Source organism: Pimephales promelas, chromosome 4 (assembly GCF_988280905.1).
Source record: "Pimephales promelas chromosome 4, fPimPro1.hap1.1, whole genome shotgun sequence".
NCBI classification, from domain to species: Eukaryota; Metazoa; Chordata; class Actinopteri; order Cypriniformes; family Leuciscidae; genus Pimephales; species Pimephales promelas.
The window spans coordinates 7826767-7838393 of NC_142772.1; the positions used below are offsets into that span (position 1 = coordinate 7826767).

At 39.5% G+C, this 11627-nt stretch overlaps 1 protein-coding gene across 1 annotated transcript in view; it reads right to left on the reverse strand.

Moving 5' to 3' along the window:
- Positions 1-11627, reverse strand: part of vps37d (VPS37D subunit of ESCRT-I) — a 50993-nt gene that overhangs the window by 21326 nt on the left and 18040 nt on the right. The window lies entirely within an intron of this gene.

Genomic DNA, 11627 nt, shown 5'->3' on the forward strand with positions numbered 1-11627 from the left:
TCAAGGAAATGACACCATTTGCGCCCAAACAAACATCTATTACAGCCAGGACGCAAATGCTCTTGTTAAAATTACTGTGGAGGCACCATGGTACAATGTATCATATGGTAATTATAATGGTACTGAATGATTATCATAATCTCCAGCATGGTATCCCAAAACTGTTATAAACTAATTTGGAAAAAAAATTGAAAGTACTACAGTAAAAAGTTATTAACTCTACCATTTATAAAGTGAAACATTACAGTACATCATTTAATTTGAAAAAGTATGAATTGCTTAATTAATAATGGTATGCTTCAATAGAAGAATGGCATTACCATGCCAATGGTTTAGAATGACACAATTATTACATATAAATTTGTGCTGGTAACATGGCAACACCATAATACCACGTCCAAATAGCCATGGTAATACCATTCATCTACTGAAGCATACCATTATTATACCATTGCCATTCCATTCTATATAATCTATTTAAGTTTCTCCCACTGACTCTTATATGATGAGCTTCATCCTTAATTCATCTCGTCACTACAATGTATTGATGCCAACACTCTCTCAGATCAGTCAGGCAAACGCCTTGCCAATAACTCACAAAAAAGCCTTTTATATGTCCTGCTCGCAGAACATGAATGATCAACAGCCCACTATGTCACATGCATTCATGTGTATCTGTACGTTGTGGCCCTGTGACTGCTGAGGCATGTAAGCGTGAGCGAGGGGGGAGTGGCACACCACGTGCATGACCCCGGAGACCCACGCGATGAAACGGTAATGGAAGGCGACATACAGCCAAACAAACACTTGGGGAGCAGCTGTGGGTGACCTACATACTGGGGAGAAACCATGTAGATGTGCTGCGGGGCGTCCGGTCCACGGCAAGAAGACCACTTGAGTCAGTGATGTGACCTGGGGCTTCTGGATTTAGCAGTCCCAATGGCTACTAATGGTTATGAAGCTAAAAATCCATTGCTATTATTGTAACATGTCAGATCACTGTCCTCAGCTTGAAGTGGTCACATGGATCCAAAAACAGAAACAAAGGCAAATACAACCGATTAGATGCATGAATGAAATGGCCAATCAGAGAAAGAAAATCATCATTCATCTAAGCTGACCTTCATAGATCAATAGACAAAGAGACAGGTTCTGCCCCACCACCCTCTCCGTGAATACATAATGCTAATTGATTTCATTGACTGAACACAATTGTTTTGTTCCAAACAAAAGGTCTTTTGAGGTCAGGTTTAGAATTCTTTTAGCATTTTTAAAAGAAATGCATTGTATTGAGTGTCTCCGGAAGGGGAAATTACATAATTTCTAAGAATATACTTAGATGAAAAGCATGTTTTTGGTCACTTAATTGCATGTTAATTTCAATTAAATGTAAATACTATAGTTGAATGTATATAAAATGCAATGAGTTGAACTTCCACTTAAGTAGAATATGTAATTTGATAATTACTTCTGTCTTATAATCAAGCACATATGCTTTGATGTGTTAGTCATCAACACGTCAAAATAAGTGTACTTCTTTAATGATTTAACTACTTAACTACTTTAACTACTTTAAAGTCTTTAATTTAATGTTAATTTGAAGAACAAATTCAATACAATTAAGCACACTTTTTCACAAAGGAATCCTTAAGTGCTGGAGCAATAACATATTTTTGTATTCATATTCAAATTTCTGATCTAGCCAAGTCAGAAGTGTGACAAATGAAAACAGCATAATCTATTCAAGCCGCACTGCATGCTGGGTACCTTCATAGTGCATTTGCACTATAGAAATACAGTATGATATTGTAGATTTTACAAGACATTTCCAAGAGTGCAGTTAGATAGAAGAGAACACCTACTGTGGAATTACTGCCAAAGTAATGGAATTAATAACCTGGAATGTAATGTAATTTAATATTTAAAAAAATAACAGTATATTTAAAATAACAGTATCTTTTAATATTTTGAATTAGCTTTTATTATATTTTCAGTTCATTTGATATGTGCTTTTGTCATTTTTACTATTATAATACTTAGAAGTAGTTTTTATTGTTATTTTCAGTTGATTTTAATTTTAGTTGAACTTTAAGTAATTTTATGTGCTTTTCTATGTAACATTAATTTATTTTTATTTTAGTTTTAGTTTCAGTCATTTTAGTACTTCAGCTTTTCATCTGGTATTTATATTTAACATTATATATATATATATATATATATATATATATATATATTTGACAATAACAATATCAATACGTCTTTCCACAGTTGAAACGTTGATAGAGCAAATCAATGTGACATGATACGGATTTCGATAAGTTGTACTCTATCTTTAACACACTTTCAGATGCTCATTCATATTTATTTCGCACTATAACTGCTATTATTAAGCCGGAAGAGAGATCTTGTGCTGCTGCTTCTCTTGAGCTGCGCCAGAGCGATCTCACGCCACAGCGCCAAAACGTTATTTATGTTTTTGAATTTCTAAAGAAAATGGACGTAATTTGAAAATTGAGACTTTGTTTCATTTCAATAGTAACAAAGGACAAAGATTATTGGGATTTTTTGGATGCGTGCAGCCGCTATACAATGTCCCATTCATTCAAATGAAACAGGATGACTAATCGATTCTTGAGATTTAAGAATCGATATCGGTTCGTAAAATGAGAATCGATTAATATCGAGAAATCGATATTTATTACCCAGCCCTACATTTAAAGCGAGCCGAAGCAAGCCATAACGGACCGTACCATGCAGTGGAAACGCACCATAAGTGAGCCGAGCCAAACCAAGCCGTACCGTACCATGCAGTGGAAAAGCGCCAAAGCGTGCCGTTCGGAACCGAATCGTATCGTACCATGCAGTGGAAAAGCGCCATAACACCGCCTCTGTAGTGATCATTTTATAAACTTTCGTCAGAGATAACTGATAATCCGCTGTTACTGGTGAAAGGGGCCGAACCGACTACCTCCCGCCTCGGCCTTCATCCTCCCGTCCCGAAAGCAGTATCACCTAATATCACCGTCGGCAGCTTTCCTGCGAGTGGGCGTGGTTTCAGCACAGCCAGCGGACACGTCCCCAGCGTTTGAGAGTAGAGAATACTGATATTTTTTCAAGATTTTGATAGATTTTTTTTGTACTTGCCGGCTTTTTTTAATCATTCAAATTGGGCTGGGTGGCTAATTTTTCTGTGGTGTGAAACAAACTCAGAACACATACTTAATTTTGACTTTATAGGGACTTTAATAATATATATCTTTTTTTGTCATGCCAAAGCCTTTTGTAGTGAATTGAAACCTAATTATTTGTATCTAACTAGGTGAGATTCCAAATTATTATGTAAAATATGCATGAGCATGCCTCAAAGCACAAGATATTAGCTCAAGCTTGTGAATGATTAATTGAGGATAAATGAAAAATAAGAAAACAGATTCTCCAAGTCTTGAGCAGTGAAATGGACCTAGCATGCAAGACTCAGTGGACCAGTAAATTTTTCAACGCTACACACCCTGTCAACCCGAGTCACACGTTGATGGGTTGAACTCATTACTATGCACGGAAGGAAAGGGCTATTTACACAAGGACTTCTGTCAGTGTAAAGCAACCTTGAAACGCAACACTTTTTGTTGGTGGTGCAAGCTAATGCTGCTGTGTCATCACATCATTCATTCATTCAAGAATATTTTCCTTTTCTATAACTCATAATACGGTGTACTGCCACAATGATGAACGGTATACAAGTACAAGAGTGACAACTGTTTGGAATAATTGATTATCTGAAATTAATCCCGCAGTTTAGTTCACGTTGGCTTCGTTTAATGGAATTCTTGGCACAGCTAATTTTAATAGGCTTGATAAATGTGTGAGCATATACACGTGGAAAGTTGAAACGCTCTCTTCTCTGCAAGCGTGTGCGCACACACTCCCTCACTTCCTGTCAAAATAACAGAACGGTGGGTGTTCTTTTGTGGTCTTTACAGATAAATACCACCGGCTGCTTTCCTGTCATCAGAATGAAAGGAATGACTTCAGACGGCGTATGTGCCCCGTTGGGTTTGCACGCGAAAACCTGCACATCACATCCTCTAAAAAGGCTAGTTCAACCAAATCTGTATCAATCAGTTTGCTGTAAAACACAAAAGAAAAAAAAGGGGGGAAAACTGCATGACAGGCATCAAAATGAGCCATAAAAGCAGTCCATGTGACTAATGCACTATATTCAAAGTCATTATTCACTGATTTGGGAGAAAGTCATAGAGATTTGGAACATTAGGTGGAGTTCTCACACTTCTCTTTGAAAGCTCCTGCTCAGCAAAATTCTGTTCAAGTGTCACTTCTGATGTAGAATTAGAGGGGAAAGTACACCAGCGCCCTTCTGAAGAATGTACTCGTGGAGGCCTTTTGTTCAGGTTTTCCTCGGGTCAAAACAGACAATGTGAGGACGCCACGCAAGCCCAAACACAGGGATACAGGTGCCTGAGGAGACCTTTCTGGGTAATTAAATGCTTGACAGATAGGTCAACACATGTTTTCTTCAAAAAAGAAAAATGCCTACACACTCAACAACACACAGACTCAACAACACTAATGTCTTTTGCACAAAATTGCACAATTTTGCATGACCACTAATGACACTAACAAAAAAAGTACTACCACATTATGTTTTTTTGAACATGTATCATATCATTGGAGCTTCTAAAAGTGTATATATATATATATATATATATATACATTTACATTATATATATATATATATATCATTACATAGACTGCGATCAAAAGTTTGGGTTGAATAAGAATTAAATTTTTTAAAAATGAATACTTTTCTTCAGCAAGGACACATTAAATTATTTACTGTCACTTTTGATCATTGTTTTTGATCATTGCAAAATTAAATTTCCAATAAATATAATTTGTATTGTATTTGCTATTCACTTTATATAAACGTCTCTAACTCTACAAGTAATTGCTGTTCTGAACTGTTATTCGTCAAAGAATCCTGAAAATTAAAATGTCAGTTTTAACAAAAATATTAAGCAGCGTCTTTGCCATCAAAGGAATAAATTCTATTTTAAAAAATACATTCAAATAGAAAAGAGTTGGTGAGCATAAGAGAATTCCTTGAGAAGCATTAAAAAAGATTTATTGACCACAAACCTTTGAACGGAAGTGTATGTGACGCAGCAGACGCACAGTCTATTAATACATTATTATATTACACACGTTCGTTAAATATCGTACAGTACTTCTGCTAAACAAGACAGACATAAAGCATATTTAAATATCTGTCCCTGTATAGGTCATCCATATAGTAAACGTGTTTCAAATCATAGCTTTTACTATATCACCACACGAAAACTGATGCAGCAACAGGTATTCGATACAATATTACAAAAATGGATCATGAAAATGAAAATTCTGTCAGTAATTACTCACCCTCATGTTGTTCCTTCGTTCACCTTCGTTCATCTTCAGAACACGAATTAAGATGTTTTTCATGAAATCTGAGAGCTGAATCACTCCTCCATACTATAAAGACATCGTTAAAATAGTCTGAGTGACTACAGTGGCTCAATCATATCTTTATCAAGCGACGAGAATACTTTTTGTGCGCAAAAACAAACAAAAATAACGACTTTATTTCAACTATTCACTTCCTTCTCTATGGGCCATTAGTCAGTTAACGTAGTGTGATAATGTAGAGCTACGTCACACGAAGGCTCACTATTGGCTGACGCTGGTCATGTGTGTGATGCGTGTGACGTACAATAACAGAAGCTTATGTTATTAAACTAGTAACCTGACTCGAGACAAAGAGAGAAATAAATGAATAGTTGAAATAAAGTCGTTTTTGCGCACAAAAGGTGTTCTCGTCATTTGATAAACTTAAGATTGAGCCACTGTAGTCACTTGGACTATTTTAACGATGTCTTTAATAACTTTTCGAGGCCAGCAAGTTTCAATCCCTCAAGAAGCCTATGGACTAGTATGCAGGAGTGATCCAGCTCTCAGATTTAATCAAACATATCTTAATTCATGTTCCGAAGACAAAAGAAGGTCTTACGGGGTTGGAACAACATGAGGGTGAGTAAATACTGACAGAATTTTCATTTTTGGATGAACTAACACTTTAATATTGTCTAATACCTAGTATATCAAGGTATTACCATTGAACATTCCCATATTACATTTTATGCTTATAAGTCATATCTGTTATGCAAATATTTAGCTATTTCCCTAATATTCAGCAGTGCATTTAGTTTTCCTCCCATTCAATGTCACTGAGCTTAAGCCAATGTGAAAGAGTAATGTCAACATAATGTATCAAGTTTATTTTTTTCTAAGGGCTTTTGGCATGGAGTTCCCAGTTTGGGTTGGATTCTCAGGAGATTGATTTCAAAAGAGGCCCCTTTCCCCACTGAGTGATTAAGGCCTCATGTGTGTGGTAGCTCAATAGACCTAATCCAGCTTTGATAACTGCCCCCTGCATTCAAACACAGAGAGACGGCCAGAGCAACTTCACATCCTGTTAATTACCAACTCCTCCATCAGAAAGTACTATGCATTCTTACAACGTTCCCCGGCCTCTTCGGCTCCCCCGACATGCCTCTTTGCCCTGTGATTTACAGGCACTTTGAGACAAAGATGCCCTTTCTCACTCGCAATTACGGCTAACCCCCCTCGGGAGTTTTTTTTTTGTAAAAGGTGGAGTGGTTGACAACCAGTTTGGTGAGAGTTCTGTGTGTATGTGTTGAGAGGTCAATGATGCGGTTGTAGTGTTTGTAAAAGGTCATCAGTTCGGGCCTCGGGGAAGCAGTGTCGTTACGCTAGGTTAACAACAAAAGGGCACTCATGGTGCTCTTTGCTTTTCAAGCAGGATGGATAGTGGGTCATATACCAGCGCCGTGTCACCCTCCAGAAAATGTACAGGTCAAGAATGTGCCATTGACCAAATGCGAGGGGGAACAGAAGGATTAGAAGCTTCAATGCCGAAAGCGTTAGAAGCAAATGGGAAAGCTTGAAACCACCCAACATGTTAGCGACGGGACTTTTATCATCAAGTTACCCTGAATTCCTATCAAGAAACTAGTTGTGCACCTTCCAGAGCCAAATTCTTCTCTTAAGGTCTGTCGCTGGCACAGCGTATTACACAAGAACTCACAAGTCTCTGAGCCACAACTTTGGTCTCAGCTGATGGAGCAATCCAAGGGTTTTTCATTCTTGCTTTTGGCTCTGACGAAATGAGAATCAGATGTTTGCTGTTGGGGGGGAACAATCTCTCCCACCCATCCGGCTGCAGCTGGAGGCACTGGTACATGTGCACTTCATGGTGACAGGAAGGTGAACATTCCACCCTCCTTCCGTCACTGGCCGGCAGCTGCAAGGGCGAAGAAAAAAAGGTCCTGTGAAACAGCGTTTCTCGAGTGGACCGCTGCCCGTGTGGCCATGGAGATGGGAATTTCCTGTACAAGCTCTGTCAGAGCGTGTAAACGGACTAGCAGATATCTCCGCTGATCTTTTGTTGCTCTGTCGGACAGCTAAGGAACCCCACCGTCTCCTCCTCTTTTCTGCCCGCTCACGACAGTTCAATTTCCTGCTGGCATTTCACTCCGGCAACTTTTTTCATCAATCTCTCTCAAGACTTCGGTTCCCAGACGCTGCCCGGGCTCTCGGGTGAAGGGGTGGGTACGGCGGTTGAGACGTTCTGACTATCATATGAATCTCTGCCTTTTCTTTGAAAGGCACTGGAGGTGGGGTCTCAAACAAAAGCCCTTTCAAAGGGATCTGCATCACTAGTTAGGCTGCACAATGGTGAGAAGGGGGCCAAAAAAGTCAACAAATAATTCATATCAGCTTCTTTGGTCAAAGGGCAGGAATGTAGGCCCTAAAGTACAGTGGGTGGGTTGATGTTGTGGGCTACAACGGAAATATACAACCTCACCGAACATGAATTAATGCAAAAAGAAGGAAAAACCTAATCTCGTAGTCTGTAAAGCCACCGCATGCCTAAATCATTTATGCACACAGCAGGTTGCGAGGGTGAATACACCAAACAGGCCAAGAGCGATGGCGGAGCAACAATTCCAGAGAAAGACTTCAAGAGTCTTCCTCTGAGGTCCCAGCTGGGCTACTTCATTTAAGCAGTTTCCCATGCAAACATCACAACAGATACCTGTTGTTAGACTTGGCCTAAACACACAGAAAAGCAAATTTACTAAACATTTTCGCCAATTTGTGTGGAATTTCACAAACAACCTACATTCCAAGATGCTAAATACACTTAAAATTGAGCTGCAACAAGTTTGCAAGCTCATTCACTGTTTTTCTTTAAAGGGATACTCCACTTTTTTTTGGAACCAGGCTCATTTTACAACTCCCCCAGAGTTAAACAGTTGAGTTTACCGTTTTCGAATCCATTCAGCCGATTTTCTGATATTTAGAAGAAGACAGTTTCTGGTCTCATTGACTTCCATTTTTTTCCTACTATGGAAGTCAATGAGACCAGAAACTGTCTGGTTACTGATATTCTTCTAAATATCAGAAAATCGTTTGAATGCATTCGAGAACGGTAATACTCAACTGTTTAACTCTGGAGTAGTAAAATGAGCCTATTTCTAAAAAAAAGTGGAGTATCCCTTTAAGAGCAAAACCATGGCTCAATTGTAGCCTATTTAAAATAGTCTCATTATAGATCTTATTCACAAAGCTCAAAGCTATTTGCCAGTTGAAATTAAAGATGTGCCTGTTTTACATCACGTTCCACGCACAATTTCATTTTAATGAGATGCTTGCGTACAACTTCTATTAATTATAGCAGCTCTCATTCAACAAATGATGATGAAGCATATTTTTCCCCCTGATAACCAAGTTGGGCCAGTTGCTAACCCTGCATTAATTTTCACTGGTACAATGAATTATCTATTTTTATTTACATTTTTTAATTCATTTCATGGCCCTGTAAACCCAGCAAGCTTTCACTTTTGCATGATATCTGCTTAAGTAAAACTGGAAGGTATGTTACATAACTTTTCATTAAGCACAGTTTACCTGGAACAAATTTCTCCCACAGGAATTACAGTGAAGTCTTCTATTGTAAGTGCCTTACTATAAACATGTTTTTGTTTGTTTTCCCAAACCAAAGTAAAACTAAAGTCTAAGTTATCCCCTTCAAATTAATTGTCCTTAGTTTAATAAACATTCAGAACACCGTGACTATTTAACCATCGAAAACAGTCAACACTCAAATCCCGACCGAGTATCCTTATGAACTCTGAAGCCTAAAATAATAAAGAAAACAATAATAAACGATGATTTCTAAACCACAAGCGCTCTGTTGTACAAGCAGATAATTGACATGCGATGTCAGCCGGCCAATAAAAAAGATGGGGCGTGAGAAACTATCATGCTGAGCGTTCAGCCAAGAGAGGAAGACGAAAGAAGAACATAATAATATTTCTCTTATTCTGGCCACGCTGAGAGAAAAGGAAAACAAGTCACTGTGAACCCACGAGGAACTGTTTGGGAAGTGAAACCAGAGCACCTTAAGTACGTCTGGTCCAGATGAGGGCAGTTATTCCTGGCTGGTGTTGAAAAGAGGTGGGAAAGCCAGGTGGGGACCTTGTTGCCCCAGACCACCCCTATGGGACCTGACCCTAAAACTCCACCCTGGCGAGGGTGCGATGGAAGGTAAAGCCGCTCCAGCGCTGGGGATATCGCAGCTGGACGGATCCAAGCATAGGTCAACCATTGTCAACCATTCTCGCCTTGAATAAGTGAGGAGCTCCGGATGTCAGGGTGTGTTATTATGGAACAATGTTGCCTGGTGATATTGAAATATTAGCACCAGAAGCACACGACAGCAGTGTCCTGATGCTATTCTTAAACTACTTAGTCAACAGCTGGTGTATCATCAGGTATCAGTCATCAGATTAGCGACAAGCTAAAATGAATGTGCCTAACATTGCTTTAATCTGGGGAGGAGCACAGAATACTTTTTCCCTGAAATGCGTTCTGTCTGGACACATTTGGGTTGAGCTCACAATTTAAACAAAGCCTTACCAGAGAGGCAGCACAAAAAAGCAGGGTGGGCCGGAGTATGTGACAGGAGCAGTTCTGTAATCACTCCACGCTCACCATATTAGAAGATCGGAACTATTATATAACATGGGTAGAGCAGGGCAATATGGCAAGGGGGTAATCCGTCAGCCGGAAGTTGAAGCCTCGCGGGTGCCGCCATTGTAGCAGAACTTCACCTGCTGTTAGCATCCCATTGACTCCCATTCATTTTGGCGTCACTTTTAGGGCGAATAACTTTACATTTGAGGCGTCAGCAAAACGCCAGCAACCAATCGGAATATAGACGCCCTTCACGCTGGCTGATTCCGGAGAAACATGAATGTAAACTTTCGTTCCTACCAAAACATTAGCTCTGAGAAAATGGAAGAGAAGCTATTCATCGCCGTTGCTGCTTTTCCTACTGGTTTCGTATCATTTATGACGTTGCTTCCTTTTAGGGACCGCATGAGCGCAACTTTTATTTGAAATATTTATGAATGCTCATTTTAAAACGGGAATGCAATTAATTTGCTCACGGTGACACCGATTTGACCGCAATAATAATAATAATAATAATAATAATAATAGTTAACTATTTTTTTCCTGACCAAATGTGACCAAAACGGTTATAAAAATGCTGTCATTAAAAAAAGGTTTCTTCAATGTATTGCTTGTTTTTTTCTGTTTATTACATTTCATGTTGTGACACTTCTATTCTCCCTGCAACGTCAGAGCATTCAAAGCGTCAACAAGCTTCCCCGTACTTTTTGACAAGCGTCGTTGACAGGGCGGCCAAAGCTTTATTAGCCGTGTTTCCACCGCAGGAACCTTCCCCAGGAACTAGAGACTTTGGGGTGGCACTCGGTGTGTTTACACCGCAGGAACCAGGGTCTAAATGAAGTTCCGGGTAAAAATCCCCCCCCAGAAAGTCCCTGTTGGTGAGGTAGTAGTTTTTTAGAGTTCAGGAACTTTCGGGGTGGGAGCTGTGCGCTGAACATGCTGATTGGTTCTTACCACACTATTCCCGATGGCGCGCATTCGTCCCATCCATCTCACGGTCAATGTACGCTGATAACAAACGTTTACTTTTATATCTAGCATTACGAGCTTTCTTAATACGCTTTGGGTGCTCGTCTCTTTTCTGCCATTACCTCGTTAGTAAACCAATCGCACACAAAAGCAGCAAAGCTTGAATCTCCGATCGGTCCCCAAGCGGTCTGGGAGAAAAAATGTTCCTGTGAAAAAAGTTCCTGGGACAAATAGTTCCTGGTAATTGCAGTGGAAACGCGGCTTTTGGCGCTCAAATCGGCGGCAGTGTGAATGTACAGAAAAGAAACAAAGACAATGTATAAAATTCTCCATTACTTTGTATCTTACGTTACGGCCCCGTAGATGTCGTTTTTGTAAAAATAGGCTAAAGATTGCGTCATAACCACAGGACTTTCTGTCACACAATAGAGACCGTATAGGTAGGAGGAGAAGCTCGCAGGCAATCTTTTACTGTCTATGAGGCAATCGGGGGGACACGGAGGCACAAAGCCAAGGTAGAAGCCCATAAATAGAGAGTCCAT